Source organism: Schistocerca gregaria, chromosome 4 (genome assembly GCF_023897955.1).
Source record: "Schistocerca gregaria isolate iqSchGreg1 chromosome 4, iqSchGreg1.2, whole genome shotgun sequence".
NCBI lineage: Eukaryota > Metazoa > Arthropoda > Insecta > Orthoptera > Acrididae > Schistocerca > Schistocerca gregaria.
This window is the reverse complement of record NC_064923.1, coordinates 292,759,217-292,776,142: the sequence shown is the minus strand read 5'-3', so window position 1 is coordinate 292,776,142 and position 16,926 is coordinate 292,759,217. Positions and strand designations below refer to the sequence as shown.

The 16,926-nt window shown below is 43.8% G+C and overlaps 1 protein-coding gene across 4 annotated transcripts in view; it reads left to right on the top strand.

The window, feature by feature from the left end:
* Window positions 1-16,926, top strand: part of LOC126267419 (very low-density lipoprotein receptor) — a 568,113-nt gene that overhangs the window by 332,380 nt on the left and 218,807 nt on the right. The window lies entirely within an intron of this gene.

Here is a 16,926-nt window from a genome sequence, read left to right as displayed (position 1 = left end):
TAACAGTGTAGACCTTGCAGAGAAGTTACTTGAAAATAAGCTTCGAGTTTGTGGAACGATACGGCAAAATATAGGATTTTTGGAAAAATTAAAGTGCGGGCAATTTGCGGTTAGAACATAAATAAGATTGGGCGTAGGGAGGGGCGGTAGTGACAATGGTAGGGAAAGTGCCCCCCCCGCCAAACACAATCAGGTGCAGATGCAGAATGTATACGCTTCTTTTTTCCCCAAAGTCAATCGGTCGCGAAATGGAAACCACAGCGAAAATAAATGTTATTTTTACAACATTTATCTACATCTTCCAGCTACTTCTTCACGTTATCGCTGCTCAGAGTTAAGTCTTCTGTCGTACTCTCGTCATAGAAGGCAGCCGCCCGTGCTTTTCGCTCCCTCTGCGCTGGTCTGCAGCTCGTTGTCTGTGTCAAAATGCTGTCCTCTTATTCAGCGGTTCATGTTAGCAGAGTGTCGAAAATCAGAGGAAACCAACTCCGGCTTGTATGGTGGGTGATCAAATACCATCGAAGACGCTGCAGGAGCGTCTGTTGAAGCATCCGAGAACCGTCATCGAGGAAGTCAATGCCAGACGACAACATTCCTTTTCGCTTGTTCTGAAATGCCCTTCGTAGACGATTTTTCTGAATCGATACATCCACTCGCTGAACTCGGTTGACACCCGCTTACTCGCCTGACCGCCTGCATGTTGAACATCTGTACGTCCTGCTTGAGTGCCAACATCACTGACGCACTTTGTCATGCGTGACAGTCACATTATGTGGGCTGCACGAAATCAAACGAAATCATTCAGCATGAAGAAGTCGAATAACAGCACGCACTGAACTTGGCGGAATACTCTAGTGTTCTACGCATCTTTACGTGCTCACTGTGCTATCAGAACTGTGAACAGCGACGTGGCGTGATGGAAGAGCATAATAAGACATAGCGCAACACATCTGCGCAAAGCCTAGTCGGATTTTCACCGTTTTAATTTCGCGACCCATCGGAGCTAGAACAAAAACAATAGCCTCCGTAGATGGAGATGGCGGGCAGAGAAGCACAGAACCTTGGGTTCAGGAGAGGTTGCGGTAGAGAGCTTCTGCAGCTACTGGGACCGCCGGACGAGGTGAGGCATCGGGGGCGGATGGCGGGGGATGGGGGCGGCACAGCGCTGCCATCTCTTCCGGGTCGCCGGACCGCCGCGCCGCCTCGCCTCAAATAAGACGTCGCCTCGGCTGGCCCAGCCCGCCGCACGTAGCTGAAATTTCATTCCGGTGAAACCAGTTTTCGCAGGGCTGCGGCGCCCTACCGCACAGTTTCTTCTTTCTCTTCGATGACATAGAGAGGGCACGAAAAGGGTGAAGTGCAAGAAGAGATGGATCAGAAAAATAGAGGCGTCCAACGAGAGGCCAAATCTGAAGGGGAAACTTAAGTTGCTAGCTCACCCAAAAATGAGTCCTTGCTCACGCGTGAAAAATTCTAAAATAAAATCCTATATTTCTTATATTATTTTGAATTTTTAAAATTTGGTGTTTTGTTTAGTAACATCTGCGTTAAATTTTCTACAAAAAGGTACCTTTCATTTTTTCTGTATGCCTCAGTTTTCAGGTAGCAAGCGAGAAATATGAAAATTTCATGTGTGGTTTTTGAAGGTGTTGAGGGTTGCATAAAATCCGCCGGTAGGGGCAGCTGAATCGTGGTGAATAGACACCAGTATGAGTAAAGTGTTGTAATCTGTTTCCTACCGACTTGCATAGCTACACTGTCGGATGTAGTTTGATACGATATAATACATCATGGTCCACGAACTCGACTGGGAATTCCTAGAGGCGTCTTTCGTGTAAACACTAATGAAAAAGTTTAGAGAAGGCGACAGACTGCAAGGCAATCGTATTACCGCCAACAAAAATCTCGCTTAAGGACCGCAAAGACGAGGTAAAATATGGCTCTCACGCAAGCATACAGGCATTTTTCCCTAGCACCAGTTGCGAATGGAACAGTAACGAGAATTACCAGCAGTAATACAAAATTCCCTCAGCAGTGTACCGTATGGTGTTCATCTACATCTGCACGGATGTTCCGCAACTGTCCATAAGTGCCTGGCACAGAGTTTATTGAACCACCTTTACAATAATTCTCAATTATTATAATCTGGAACAGCGCGGAGAGAAAACGAACACTTACCAGGTGCACCGGTATGAAATGAACGTTTTTGTGTGAAAATGAAACACTAATTTTGAATTTAAAAGTAAAAATAATTTATTCAAAGTACTGACCATTGCTTTCTATACATTTTGACCACCTTTCTGGCAATGGTCATCTTTTGAAGCAATCAGACACCCAATTTTCGACTTCTTCGTAGAAATCGAAGTGTTCCTCAGCCAATGCGTGTCCCATTGATGAAAACCAATGGTAGTCGGAAGGGGCCAAGTCTGGTGAATACGGCGGGTGGGGTAGCAGCTTCCAACCAAGTGTTTTGATTCTATCCTGAACCAGTTTTGCTTTGTGTGCAGGTGCACTGTCGTGTAAAAAAAATTACGTTGCCATGTCTTCTGGCCCATTCTGGTCTTTTTTCGATCAATACATAGTTGAAATTGATCATTTGTTGACTGGAGCCATTAGAATTAAGTTTCATCGGGTTTTAGAAGCTCATTATCTTCTTGCCGAATCGATCTGGTTTTGCAGTCGATGTTAATGGTTGTCTCGGATTAACCCATGATTCTCCCCGTTTAGGATTCTTAAAATAAATCCATTTTTCATCGCCAGTAACAATTCGATGCAAAATTGATTTTTCATGTCTTCGAAGCAAAATTTGACAAATGGTGTTTGGGATTTCCATCTGTCTTTCATTCAATTTATGTGGCACCCATTTTCCACACTTTTCGATCTTGCCCATAGCTTTCAAACGGTCAAAGTTTTTGTTGTGCAACATTTAGCATTGCTGCCACTTGCTTCTGACTCAAAGTATCATCTTCATCCAATATTGCTTGCAATTCGGCGTCTTTGAACGTTTTTGGTGGTCTTCCACGTTCTTCATTTCGTACATCAAAATCATTATTTCTGAACCGTTGTAACGGTCTTTTGTATGTTGCTTCTGATAAAGCATGATCACCATATGCCTCGACAAGCATTCGATGCTACTCTGCAGCACTTTTTTTTCAAATAAAACAAAAAAATTAATGCTTTCCGTAAATCATCACTTTCTGACACAAAATTCGACATTGTTAACACGATGAAAACACATGATGTTGCGTGTTCCATGACTTGATGTCATACCAACCAAACAAAAAAAAAATTGAGGCTCGTTCACAACAAATGTTCCCTATCGACACATTTGTATCTTAACGTTCATTTCTTACCGGTGCACCTGGTATGTCTTTCCGTGCGAGCTCTGACTTCCGTTATTATTATTATTATTATTATTATTATTATTATTATTATCGTTTCTCCCTATGTAGATCGGCGTCAAAGAAAATATTTTCGCGGAGTACGTGTGTAGAGGTAGAATTAGCACTCAGTTGCGTCCAGCGATGGTAAGCAGCGGTGTGGGTGCGTGGCGACGCGCTCCTTTTGAGTGGCGGCCACGCTCGGGCGTGCTGCGGTGGTTGTAACCGTCGCTCGTGGCGCGAGGCTGTTGTTACGCACCACTCGACCAGTAATTAGCGGCAGCGGTGCCCTGACTTTTGCCCCGTTAATTACGTCTCTCTCCGTTTATTAAACATTCCGCGGCTCCTCCGCTGCCACCCGATCGCGATTCATACCGGCTCGGTTTAATTTCGAGCAGCTCCGAAATTAAATCTTACCGCTGTCTGGCGATGAACCAGAGTGCTAGAGTCTCTCCACATGCCTCGAAGAAGGCGCCGTGAAAGGAAATTTACGAAATAGCGGGCGTTTAATTAAGCAAGCCGCGCAGGGTGCCGTCATTGAGCTTCCACCACCGAGGTTTTCCAGGCTCTGTGGCAACGGTCTATTCAGACACTCGGGCATACTTTTCGGGCTGTTGAATCCGTTCTCGAAACTATCAGCAGAAAACGAGGTTCATCTAATTTCGTAAGCTAAGGCCGCGCCAGAACGAAGCTATTGCAATACTTACTCCAGTTCAGTGCAGAATGAGTGTGGCAAAATATTTAGCCATCGGTTGAGTTGTGTTATTACAAGTTAAACCACTATCTCACTGAGGCACCGTGGAATTTTCCCCTCTCAAATTCAGTAGTCTACTTTGTTGCTGCCAATAAGTGTATTACAACACTCTTTCCCCAGTATATACCGCACTTTCTCGATTTATAATCGTTAATATTTTTACCATAAAATATGTAGCCAATTCCACGGCATCCCCAGTAGTTTCCACGGTTCGTATTACATTCATTTTAGTATTAATTGCTTAGCTGTTTATTACCCTGTTTCCGCGTCACACGTCTGTACCTTTAAAGCATCTGAACAATATTGTCTACCACAAATGGTTGTATTTGATTACCCATTATGTTTCTCTTGGCGAAATAATAAAATTTTATCTGGGCTATCCAGGAAGTAAATTAGTAATACTAAGATTTTACTCGTATTGCGTGATAAAAATAAAGGTAATTTATTAGCATTTCTAATAAAACGCACACTTGCGGTGCAGATCGTTTGTTGTAACGATACACACAACAATGCAATAGGTAATTGATAATTTAGGAATGAAATGTGTAACAATGGCCCTAGCTAATATTAATTTCTGAATAACAACGTAGATGCTGACGATGCCAAAGCACTATAAAAATATGTTTGTATGAAAAGAACCATATTTTGAGCAAGGCAATGATACACCATAAAAATTTTAGTTGGTCGCGTAACATACACTGAAAAATTTATTACAAATCATTACAAAATAACGCTGTCGTTGTACAGATAACGTGCACCTAAAGATGTGTGAATCGCCAAGAGGCGTTGTGCAACGTTCAAAAGTAAAGTTCTAGGGAGGCTCGAGCAAAACCATTTGCGGACCTACTGTAGCTAGAACTGGAAAATATGGAAATCCTTTGCAGAATATGTTGACAGGAAAGGCTCGGTCGAAAGCACAATACTTAAATGAGGATAACCAGGGTTACCTATCCTGAAACTATATAACGCACATTCGTTACAAGTTACACTGCATGCTGCGGAACACCAGCATTTTAGTCTGTCGTCAGATCCGCCACAGATGGCCGTCCATCCTGCTTTACAAAGCCGACAAGATTAAGACCTCGATGTTCCGTGATAGACGTGGACGCTTGAAAGTTTAGTGCGCACTCGTCGCCACTTTCAGTAAATGCTCATGCGAGAATAATGCGAACAGCAGAGCCACAACTCTGCCGTTTGTCAACGTCACCTAGGCCAGTCTCTCCGCGACACGTATCGTCGATAGACTGACTCTCCGTTCCTCTCTGCGCCACTTTTACAGGGTGGTCAGAAACAGTCTGAAAAGCTTGCAAGGGTGTTTGCAGGGTAGGCTGTGCTGCGAAATACTTGTTCAGGAAAAAAATAGATAAGTTGCGCGTTTTTGAGTTAATTACCATTCAAGTTAGCTTATCAGGCTGTGAGGCGCAAATTAAAGCGGCCTGCCTGAGACGGTGACGCCAGATGTTTTTTTTCCCTTTCCTAAAAAGGAGCAAGAGCGATATAAAAATTGGACATGAAGTGGTAGTAAGGATCGGACCCGACCCAAAGGCTTAGTAGTCTACCTTCTGAGACCAAATGAAACTAATTGCGTCTGTCGGGCCGCTTGAATCAGCGTGTGCGATGACCCAGTTGGCTAACTTCAATGGTAATTAATTCGAAAACGGCATAACGTATTGAATTTTATTACAATCATTCTTCAGCGCAACCTAACCTGCAAAGTCCTTAGAAAGTTTTCAGAATAGGTGTGACAACTCTGTATACAGGATGTCAAGGCCAGAGGTATGCACAAATAAGTCCATATGAAGAAAGAACCCCATCGACATTTTATGTTGTTGGATATATACGCAATCGACAGGCATACTTGGTCAATAAATTTTTTCCAGATTTGTGATCGCATAGTCAATATGTAAAACTACCGACGTTTCGGTCAGTGTTGCAAGTGACCTACTTCAGCGACCCTGAACAAGGCCACTTGCAACAGTGACCGAAATGTTGGTAGTTTTACATATTGACAATGCGGTCACGGACGCGGAAAAATTTTATTGACTGTACCAATGGCTGCGGAAGTCTACGTTTATATGACATACTCTCCAAGATGTGTTCATCATTTAATGAACAGCCCTGAGTTAAATTTGTCTCGACATGTTGCCGGACTATGCAGTTCCATTAATGTCTCCCGACGTCATTTTCCAGCAGAATGGTGCCCCCCCCCCCCCACCCTCCACTATTTTAGCGATGATACCACATTTCTCCATGACACGTTTCCTGGGCGTTGGGTCGGAAGGAGGAGGGGGGGGGGGGGGGAGATCATGTTCGCTAGCCTCCTGGGTCTCCTGTTGATTCCGCTGGTTTTCGATGCATGGCGATTTATCAAGGACATTGTTTACAGAACAATGGTTCGAGATGTGGCAGGTTTCAGACAACTGATCTAGGCCGCAGTAGAGGCCATGATACCTGTCAGTCTTACGAATATACGGCGAAAAGTGTAATATCGTTACGACATCTGTCGAGCTACGAACGGTATCCACATTGAACTCTACCAACATGCATAAAAATATCTTAACTCAACTTTACAATTTTAGAAAAATCTGCTTACGATGCTCAATAAGTACTGAAATCTAAAAAAAAAAATTATCTGTCCCTAGCCCGAACCCCTTGTATCTTACTTCACCACTCGCATGCCTGTAAAACCATCGGACGGCATTCGATCTTTTGGTGGGCGGTGGACATTATGCTACCGTTCTTTAGTGCATATTCCTGTCCTGATTGCCCCACGCATTGCAGCTTGGAGAACTATATCATAACGCATTTCACGTCAGCTGCGTTTGGTTTTAAACTAGCGTAGCTTCTAAGTTTTCGATAATACTGTGATCCAAAACAGGTTTCATATTGCTTTATTGTGCTGAAAATTAGAGGAACCAAATCTGGTTTTGTTCAGTCAGGTGCAGTCACAGAAAACAACAAAAATAGGAAACATACATTCGTTCCACTTGATAAACAAAAACAATAAATTACAAAAGATTGCAGTGCAAACACTGCAGTCTCCCCTCACTATCATCTTGCATATTACGAACCAATTCGCCCTACTCGTAATTGGAGACACTTTTTAAAGCGGCTAAGAATACTTCTTATCAAATTGTCCAGAAAGACCTTTTAGATATTGTCACATTACTCGACAGCAGCCTTTGAGGCCCTAAGGTCTCTGGTAGGACAGGACTACTGCCACTCGTAACGTGGCTCATGCATTGTCAATGCATCTGAAATCTGGAGAATATGGAAGGCGTTCCATCCGACCTGTTACGCGCTCCGTTAGGAAGGTGTTAATAAGATTATGACTGTGGGGACGTATATTGTCGTCCATCAGCGTGATTTCCATTCCAATACGTTCACCAAACGGAGCCGCAACGTTGAAAGGATCTCATTCCGAAAGTTCACTCCCGTCGTCATCCCGTGTACTGACACAAGAGGTGCTTGCAGCCTTACATGTTTCTGCCTCAAAAAAGACTCCATCCCCTTCGCAAGGATGGCTGTCCATGACGTGAATGAAGTCCTACTAGCCTCCACACACGAGTATCAGTATTGTCAGGCTGGAGACTGATACTGGTCTGATCAGAACAGATGCCACTAGCCCACGTGATTTCGTGCCCATGCAACACCAGCCGCCCTCCGAACCCGATTTACAGAAGCCGTCTTCAGATGTCTTTTGGCACGTACACCCTGTACAAAGAAACTATTTCGTGTCGCTTGTATTGATATCTGTAGCTGGAACAGCCGCTATAGACCTGAAGCCATGTGTTGAAGGTCTATACTAGCTGTTCAACGCAGATTTCGGTCCTACGCATCCGTTATCTTCCTTCTACGGCCTCTTCTGTGACTATTCTTAACTGTTCTTGTGAAGAGATACTCGTTCTATAGTCTAGGGACATCACTTTGACTCCCAACGAAATTCGCTTCTATGTCCACCTGCATCATTCCCTACTCCATTAGACTCTCGTACGCTATTATTGTCGGAATCATCCTGAACTGACAACTCCTGTAATGACACAGCGCAAGTACTGCAATGTTTACACGTGGCACGGTTGCCATGCACAGCACAAGCTTCCCCCCCCCACTCACGGTGGGAACATGGACTGGTGTCGCTAGAATTACACTACAAAAAAAAAATATATATATTGATGTCGTAACGTAGTCAAGGATCACGGCGTTTATTATTAAAGTTCCAGCAATATGCAACGTTGCTCAATGGGCAACTTTTTCTTGTTTGACCAACTTCTGCTGTAACCACTGAACGTCTCTCTTCATCTTGCCTTTGTCTTTACTTTGTATAGAGTGCTTCACATATTTACTTCGTTTTCTTACGTTGGCCGTCTTCCTCCTGTGTTTCCGTTTCCCTTCTGTTTATATAACTTATACCATTAACCATAAAATCTTGGAAATTGACTGGACGGTGTTTTATCAGTCTTTTCTTGGCTCGGCGTATCGTAGGGTACAAGGAGCCCTCTGGTGTTTTAAGTTGTTCTGAACACTTCTCGCCTAAGCGGCAGTCTGGCGGCAACGCCAACAGGGGCACTGATTGTTACTACAGTCTGTTGTTCATTTCGCATCTTATCCTATTTATTTAATCATTTTTACGTTAACTCGGTAAGCTGGTTCTAAAGTAGCTCATTATATTTCTATCAAAAATTCACCACAAGAGCATATCGTAATTATTACTGTCACTTATCTATTTTCTTTTTAACAATATTCGGTTGTGTTTCAATTTCATTTTAATACTGTAATAACTTACGACTCGGTTACCGTATTTACTCGAATCTAAGCCGCACTTTCTTTCCGGTTTTTGTAATCCAAAAAATCGAATGCGGCTTAGAATCGAGTGCAAAGTACTGAAAAAATGTTGGTGGGTGCCGCCACAACTAACTTCTGCCGTGGTATACATGTAGCGTTACACAGGCATGCTTTGTAGGCACAAAGATAAATACTGGCGCCAAAATTTAAAAAAAGGTGGAAGACGAGGTTTTTTTCTACGCCTCGAGTTTCGACCACTGCATTTTCATACTATATCCAACGAAGTAAATACAAATTCCGTATTGTTCATCTTCGAATGTAGCAGCATTTCAATGTACTACGAAAGACTGTGATGTTTGTCAATATGGCCAACTCTGCATTCTGAATTTTTTCCTACCTGTGAGAAGAGATGGTTGCTAATAGGAGCTTCTATGAATTGTGAATCACATGCCGTATTCTCTTCACCATAAGAATAATACGAATATAAACATTTTGCCGTGTATTCTTTCGTGTTTGCTGCTATCTCGTTTAAATCGTGTCTGCCTAATAAACTACGAAACTAGAATGACACAACAGCAAACGCGGAAGAATATACATACCATGTAATGTTTATATTCGTATTATTCTTATGCCTAATAGTGATACAGTCAGAAATGAAGCACGGCAATTGAGTAGATTTTAAAGCTAAGATGACTCTAATTTCTGTGCAGAATGTAATGTACTAAAGAGGCGTCTGCAAAGATTTTCAGACGGACAAAAATTTTCGCTAAACTCTCGTTCAGAACATCTTCTATCATACGCAGTCTCTTATTTGGTTCTTGCTGATCATTATCAAAAAAAGCAGCAGTGTAAGTAACAACAAATAGCAGTCTCTTGCCATTGTTTCGCTAATGAGGCGATTCCTTTTTTTTTTTTTTTTTTTTTTTTTTTTTTTTATCGTAAGTGGCGGTAGCATGCACAGAAGCAAGCGATGCCGCGAGCGGCGACAGGCCGTAAACACTCATTATCAGAATGTGACAGCCAATGCATGACACAGTACAGTAATGCATTTCCATGTATAAAAAAGAGAACGGCACTTATCAGATCAAAGAAAAATAAGCAATCAATTCAAACCAGACGAAGCACGCGAAAAAGGAAGGGTATCCGTATAAATACGGATGGAGCGCCTGTCGCATAGCAATGGCTACCTGGTAAAGCTTAACTGCTAAACTTACGACTCGAACCATACTCCTATAGCTGTATCGTCATTCATTCGACCTAAGTTGTGTCTCATGGACCAACTTTGTTTCGATTTGGGTGGGGCCTAAAACTTTTCTCTCCCCTAGAATTTCGAGTCTCAAATTTCAGGTTAGGCTTAGTTTCGAGAAATTTTTTTTCCTTGATTTTGAGTCTCATTTTTCAGGTGCGGCTTAGATTCGAGTGCGGCTTAGATTCGAGTAAATACTACAGACTTCGCCTATTGTTCAAATGGCTCTAAGCACTATGGGACTTTACATCTGAGGTCATCAGTCCCCTACACTTAGAACTACTTAAGTCTAACTAACGTAAAGACATCACACACATCCTCGTCCGAGGCAGCGGCTACAGCAGCTGGCTTTACCTATTGTATTCTTCTTTTTATTCCATAGCGTAAAATTTCTTGGAGAAGTAGTGTACGCCCGTAGGAGCGACATCTAACAAGCTCAAGACACACACATTTTGTGGCTTCTGTACAGCAGTTTGTTATGAGCAGCGCTTTTAACAGCATGACTCTATTGTGTACCATATTTTATATACGTGCGACGACGCTAAGAAAATTGTTTATCTTTCGACGACGCCACTATGGCTCCGCTATATTAGGACACGTTTCAAAACAAAAGCCTCGTCGTACTAAAAACCCATAATTTTCACAGGCATCTCAGTAATACTTCTCATTATGGGCTGTTTTATGTTTTAAGCTGTAGACAGTCCTCTAGTCGTATCTATATTTTTCCAATGTTTTGTTGCAGATATAGATCTGATCTACATAAATGACCTGGGTGACAATGTGAGCAGTTTTCTTAGGTTCTTCGCAGATGATGCTGTAATTTACCGTGTAGTAAGTTCATACGAAGACCAGTATCAGTTGCAAAGCGATTTAGAAGAGATTGCTGTGTGGTGTGGCAGGTGGCAGTTGACGCTAAATAACGAAAAGTGTGAGGTGATCCACGCGATTTCCAAAAGAAATCCGTTGGAATTCGATTACTCGATAAAAGTAAAATTCTCAAGGCTGTCAAATCAACTAAGTACCTGGTTGTTAAAATTACGTACAACTTCAGTTGGAAAGACCACATAGATAATATTGTGGGGAGGGCGAACCAAGGGTTGCGTCTCATTGGCAGGACACTTAGAAGATGCAACAAGTCCACTAAAGATACAGATTACACTACACTCGTTCGTCCTCTGTTGGAATATTGCTGCGCGGTGTGGGATCCTTGCCAGGTGGGATTGACGGAGGATATCGAAAGGGTGCAAGAAAAAGGGCAGCTCGTTTTGTATTATCACGTAATAGGGGGGAGAGTGTGGCAGATATGATACGCGAGTTGGGATGGAAGTCATTAAAGCAAAGACTTTTATCGTCGCGGCGAGATCTATTTACGAAATTGCAGTCACCAACTTTCTCTTCCGAATGCGAAAATATTTTGTTGAGCCCAACCTACATAGGTAGGAATGATCATCAAAATAAAATAAGAGAAATCAGAGCTCGAACAGAAAGGTTTTTCCCGAACGCTGTCCGGGAGTGGAATGGTATAGAGATAGTATGATTGTGGTTCGATGAACCCTCTGCCAAGCACTTAAATGTGAATTGGAGAGTGATCATGTAGAAGTAGACGGTCATTGCTGGTCGAAACCGATAGTCTGAGGACGTTAAAAGTTTGTGGTCATAGACAAAAATTAATTTCTATGCAGTATTTTTTTTACACTGTGTTTAAGATTAGTAATTTGTTCTTCTCGTGATGCTTGTGGAACAAATAAAAAAACAGAGAAACACTGCCACAAACGACAGTGCTGTATGTCTGATTCAAAATTATTCCCGAGCTCTTCCATTTTAGACGGGGTATGAGCAGTTTAGATAGCCACTGTGCGCGACCACTGTGTGCCTGGCGAGGGCAGCGGTTTGCGCAGCGCCCGCGGCTATCGGCCGGCCCCCCTGGGACGCGCGGCCGACCGCCGTCGCCCCGCCGGAGGCAGTTGGTGCCACCGGGCGCGCTGCCCCTGCCTTATCTGCCCCGCTGTTTCCGCGGCGCGCTCGTTTTGTTGGCTGCGCTGCGGCACTCTTCGAGCACCGACCGGTTCCGCGCGCTGCCGCTATGCGCGACGCTGCGACATCCAGTGCCCGATGTCCCGGTTTCCCTCTGCCCGCTACACGAAATGCAGCCGTCGGGGCTCATCCTCCAGCCGGAAGCACAGGACCGAGACTTTCCCATGGACCTGCCACATTTCGCGGCGCTATCATGAGAGTTGTGTCCGGCAGTGCAGTTCACCCTCAACTCTCTCGACTTCCTCTTCGCTGGGCTACTATCACTGCTCTGCTGCATCCTTAGGTCCGCTTACGGTTCACATTTTGCACTTGAATTGTTATCCGTGCTTCGATTAAATATATACTACTGGCCATTAAAATTGCTACGCCAAGAAGATATGCAGATGATAAACGGGTATCCATTGGACAAATATATTATATTAGAACTGACATGTGATTACATTTTCACGCAAATTGGGTGCATAGGTCCTGAGAAATCGGTACCCAGAACAACCACCTCTGGCCGTAATAAAGGCCTTGATACGCCTGGGCATTGAGTCAAACAGAGCTTGGATGGCGTGTACAGGTAAAGCTGCTCATGCAGCTTCAACACGATGCCACAGTTCATAAAGAGTAGTGACTGGCGTATTGTTGCTCAGTCACCATTGATCAGACGTTTTAATTAGTGAGAGATCTGGAGATTGTGCTGACCAGGGCAGCAGTCGAACATATTCTACATCCAGAAAGGCACGTACAGCACCATGCGGTCGTGCATTATCCTGCTGAAATGTAGGGATTCGCAAGGATCGAAGGAAGGGTAGAGCCACGGGTCGTAACACATCTGAAATGTAACGTCAACTGTTCAATGTGCCGTCAATGCGAACAAGAGGTGACAAAGACGTGTAACCAATGGCACCCCATACCATCACGCCGGATGTTACACCAACATGGCGATGACGAATACATGCTTCCAATGTGCGTCCACCGCGATGTCGCCAAACACGGATGCGACCATCATGATGCTGTAAACAGAACCTGGATTCATCCGAAAAAATGACGTTTCGCCATTCGTGCACCCAGGTTCGTCGTTGAGTAAACCATCGCAGGCGCTCCTGTCTGTGAGGTTAACCGCAGCCTTGGTCTCCGAGCTGATAGTCCATGCTGCTGCAAACGTCGTCCAACTGTTCGTGCAGATGCTGGTTGTCTTGCCAACGTCCCCATCTGTTGACTCAGGGATCGAGTCGTGGCTGCACGATCCGTTACAGCCATGCAGATAAGATGCCTGTCACCTCGACTGCTAGTGATACGAGGCCGTTTGGATCCAGCACGGCGTTCCGTATTACCCTCCTGAACCCACCTATTCCATATTCTGCTAACAGTCATTGGATCTGGACCAGCGCAAGCAGCAATGTCGCGATACGATAAACCGCAATCGCGATATGCTACAATCCGACCTTTATCAAAGTCGGAAACGTGATGATACGCATTTCTCCTCCTTACACGAGGCATCACCACAACGTTTCACCAGGCTACGCCGGTCAACTGCTGTTTGTGCATGAGAAATAGGTTGGAAACTTTCCTCATGTTAGTTCTTTGCAGGTGTCGCCACCGGCGCCAACCTTGTGTTGTTAAACACAGCAGATGCACTTGAAAGAGATTTTAGTCATAAAAAAATTCTTCTTTACTATTTACAAGTCTGCCAACGCTGGGATAACGTTTATATTCCACAAGTATAGAAATTACGTGGCTTTGACGCGAAGAACTCGTCGAGTTATGTTCGGAGTATATTTTCATTCGGAAAGAAAGTTCCTTCAACGTTTTGCGATAGAGAGCGGAAAAACTGGAAATCGAGGGAGCAACATCAGGTCAATAAGGTGAGTGCGGAATGACTTCCCAACCTAGCTCCTGTAAACTGATTTTTGTCAGTCTGGCAGAATTAAGGTGGGCTTTTTCGTGAAGTAGCATAGCTTCACGCAGTCTTCCAGATCATCGTTCTTGGATTACGTCTCAGTTCTTGCCAATAAATGTCAGCATTGGTGGTTACATCTACGGGAATCACTTCGTAGTACACCACACCGTCGCTGTTCCACCGAATACGTGCCGTTCTTTGTCTGGGAAGTTGGTGCTTTGTTTGGGCTCAACAATTCCTTTCTTTTCATTATGTTTGCGTAAAGAGACCATTTCTCATCACCATTAACGATACAGGATAGGAATGGTCGTTCTTGTACACAAGGTAGTTAATGACGAGCAAGCAGATACGCACACATGACTTACAGCATACGCTACATACACACCCAATTTTTTAGCCTAATGTTCAGTTGCCATTTCTCCAGTACAGTGACGTGAATCAATGTGGGTCAATGCGTTTAAACGATCTTTATCAATCCACGAAGGTCTTCCTGAACGTGGAGAGTGACTAATGTCAGAATGATTCTATTAAAACGAGAGAACCATCATCCTCTTGCCATGCTCTGTCCTAGTGGCATTATCCTCACACGTTGCGAAAATGTTTCTGGCTGCCTACGCTGGTGTCATTCCTCTACTTAACTCAGACAGAAGAACATGTCGGAAATGTAGCGGTTTCTAGTCTTGGCACTCCATTGTGTAGCGTCCGCAGCTCCTCTCACTATGTCCAAATGGCAAAACGACTTTATCTAAACTCTGATGGCAACAGTGAACTGCAAACGAAAAATGGCGCTCCATAAATTATCTATAGCAACTGGAACACCAACATGGCAAACAAAACCGCTACGAACTTATGCAGGAACCTCATGCACTCAAACACTAGCCAGAATTTGTAGAATGAAAACAACTCAAGCGGTCGTAATGCTGTTGCTTACGGAAGTTGGCGTAGTCCCTATATGAGCGATGAGGGACAGAGGCGCATAGCCACGCCACGATAGACGGAGCGCCCGTCGACCGTCCATTGCACTCCTTCAGGCTGAAAACAGAACAACGTACGTACAGGAAGGAGGGCAGTGAATGGAAATTATTCAAGAGTGGCACAAGTACACGAGGACCACTGCAAGAGGATCAAGGCGTGGCACAAGCGATTCAAGGAAGGAACGGACGTCGCTGGCCTATTACGCACGGTCTGGAATGCCCCAGTAACAGACACTATTGTCCAGCAGGTAAGTGTCACCAATAAAGACCGTCAAGCTGCGGTGGTAGCCGTTGCGCGAGAGATGGGGTTGAGCGTCGCAATTGCAACGGAAATGCAGTGCTCTCCGTACACTTGCGCCATGTTCAATGAATTTCCATTCCCCGCGCTCCTTCCACCGTCAGGAAAAGCACGACATTTCTCTGCTCTTCTTTTGAAGCCGCCATTTCTTTTTCCGGCACGACTGAGAGCAGTAGACCATCGAGTCGTGCACGTTTCTCGCTCTGTTCCAGGTGTGTGTGAGCCCATCTCTCTCCAGCGGCTAGTTTTGGATCCCTTTTCTTTTGCAGACTTCCGCTCGATTCTTTTTGAATGACGCTTACATTTAAAAAATCATGCTGGGAGGCATGGATGCATAGATATGAAGACCGTAAAGCACTGTAAATAAATAATTATTCCCTTCACAAGTATTTTAATGGGTTTGTGAGCTGTGTTTTGTTGGATGTTAATGGATGTATGAGCCGTTTTGTCATGTGCCGTTCTGGAGATGTACTCGAGGCCGAACTGTACTTAGATTCCCACATTCTCGTCCCTGAAGATGGAGTCTCGCCGCTTCGAAATCGACAGTTATAAAAGAGAGAAACAAAAAATAAAGTTACTTCGATAATGAAATGAAAAAGGAATAAGTAGTATTCATTTTCCGTATTGGGGCATGTTCTTAGATGTGACTGGTCCGAACGACATTGTCATTCTTGGTAGTGATCCTTCAGTGTTAATCAGTACAACATGTCCGCAATAAAAAGAGACAACACGATCACGACCGATTAAAAGCTCAGTGCTAATATTGTGAGGCCTTTTACAAGCTTTGAATTTACTGAGCGTAACATCAGTAGGTATTAAGGAATAGAAAGAAAATGATCAGTAGAAGGGAATTTTCTTGCTTTATTTCTGGAAATAAACAGTACGTCGATTAGCCGAATAGAAGTAGTTAGCGTAACCCTTTCTAGGGTAGTGCTCCAGTTATTTTTCATTAATTTTCAAGCAGTCTTCACAAAAGAATTCGAAGAAATTCATATACGCGCTAGTGTGGTCGTAACAAGGCGCTACAGCCAAACGAAAGTGTAAGTGATGTGGTCAATGAACTTAAATCTGAATAACAAAACAAGTTTTTTGTTTTAGCAAAATCGTATTTGGAGAAATTAGAGGTCCGATGCCCCAAGTACACAACATATCAATCCGCTGGCTTCACTGTCTTGCGTAAGGACCCCTGAAATAAAACGAAAGATTGTGGACAATTTACTCTCGTCTTCATGTAGGGCTTGTGAGATAGAGGGTGAGGTTGGGGGAGGGGGGTAATGGGAGATTTTCTTCCTTCACATTTGACAACGTCGATGGGCCTACATTTGGAGGGGAAAGCTTCTCGTGCGTCCATTACCTAAATTAAAATACCTCATTTGCACCGTAAGGCGTGCATTACTGACGAAAAAGAGGAAAAAATGAACTTTAACATTTTCGTAAGTTAAGGTATAAGTGTTCTTGGGATTAGCGAAATATTAATTTGGCGACACCACCTTTTTTATATTAGCTAACGCACCCATTCTTCCCACTTTCTTTTCCCAGGATGGAAAACTGCTAAGAATATGACAAAAAC